The sequence below is a fragment of the Tupaia chinensis genome, unplaced genomic scaffold, assembly GCF_000334495.1.
Source record: "Tupaia chinensis unplaced genomic scaffold, TupChi_1.0 Scaffold000671_1, whole genome shotgun sequence".
Lineage (NCBI taxonomy): Eukaryota > Metazoa > Chordata > Mammalia > Scandentia > Tupaiidae > Tupaia > Tupaia belangeri.
The window spans coordinates 4,843,697-4,845,212 of NW_006160193.1; the positions used below are offsets into that span (position 1 = coordinate 4,843,697).

A 1,516-nucleotide genomic window follows, 5' to 3' on the forward strand; every position below is an offset into this window, starting at 1 on the left:
ATTTATGTATTATTAAATGGTATATAATGTAGTCAAAGAAGGCCAACTGTACCCTAGTGACAGATGTGAGAGTGTTGTAAAGTATTACGATGATAATGCATATCTGAAAAGCTGAGGGTAGTTATTACAGATTTATCAATTTCATTATAGAATGTTTCCATATACAGATTCGGAATGCCAAGGCCAGTCTTGGGGTTTTGTGAATCATAGGACTTAAAAGTATTATTAGGGAATTAATTATTTAATCAATAAACAAATTAGAAATTAATAAAAAGAAAAGACAATAAATCCTGGATCAATGATGACTACTGGTGGCGTATGAGTCATATACGATGAATACGTATCTGGAACTCTGAGGTCCAATACGAAGAAATCTAAACTCATTCTCTGTCTTTGAAATAATCTTATAGGCAGATGTTAGGAATATGGAATGTTTTTTATTTTTAGCCTTTGTGGTTATGTATTTTTTATTTCTTTTTATAATAGGTCCATGAAAGAAACAATAAAGAAATATGTAAATAAAGATGAATTAAGTTAAGCATCGGCCAATTATTAAAATATTTGGTGAGGCAGGAAATACTGTTATTATATACTGAATCAGTGAAGGCCAAAGAGAAGTCACACATAATCTAATTTTTGGCTAATAGTAACATGGACAGTATAAATTACAGACCATATTCATGATTTGGTTCAGTAGTAAGTTCAAGATTTTTCATTTTCTAAGAGAAAATAAAATAAATATATTCCAATAGTGACTGGTTAAATGATAAGTGAAAAGCAAAAGTCCAAGGTGAGGGACCAGCAGTTACTGTGATGGCTATGTTGCTGGACTCCCATGTAGTCAACCGCGGTTCGCGTCCCGGACCCGGTGGCTTACAACTCACACTGGGCATGTGTGCATGCGTGCCCAAGATCTCGAGAGGAGAATGGAGGAGAAGGGATTGCAACGTGGCCATCCCCCCTGGGGGTTGATTTCTTGCTTTCTGTCTCTCTGTCTCTCTCTGTCTGTCTGGCGAGCGCATGCACCTTATAGCAAAAACCTCTCAAAAAAAAAAAATAAGTTCATGGTGAGACTCTCTCAATTTTTAAATCATCTTCTCTTTCCTGTGCTCTTCAGTGTGGATGTTCGTGTGCTGATTTGAAAGTCCTTCCATGGTCATGTGCTCTCTACACCACGCGCAGAAAGGAACAAGCAGAGCCACGTGAGTCAAGTCAAAGTCTGTATTTTACTGTGGTTTAAGATGATTCTATGTATCATGACCAGTATATAATAAAATCAAAGAAGGACAGGTGCTCCCAGTAGTAGACATAGAAATAATGTGAAGCACGTATCTATGAAAAACTGAGGATGATTTATGAAATAGACATATCAGTGTTAGAATGATGCTGGATAAGATTAACGCTATTAAGGCTGCTATTGGGGTTTTGTGGATCATGGGGCTTAAAATGACTCTTCATAAAATAATTAACAAAGAAGGCAAGGTAGGAATAAATGAACAAAAAAGCCAATCAATTC

At 36.1% G+C, this 1,516-nt stretch overlaps 1 non-coding gene across 1 annotated transcript; it reads left to right on the forward strand.

The window, feature by feature from the left end:
- The first annotated feature begins 291 nt into the window (after positions 1–291).
- Positions 292–363, forward strand: LOC114009958 (small nucleolar RNA SNORD113/SNORD114 family). Its single transcript, XR_003551355.1, has one exon. It is a non-coding gene; the product is annotated as a small nucleolar RNA SNORD113/SNORD114 family (small nucleolar RNA).
- Positions 364–1,516: the final 1,153 nt, after the last annotated feature.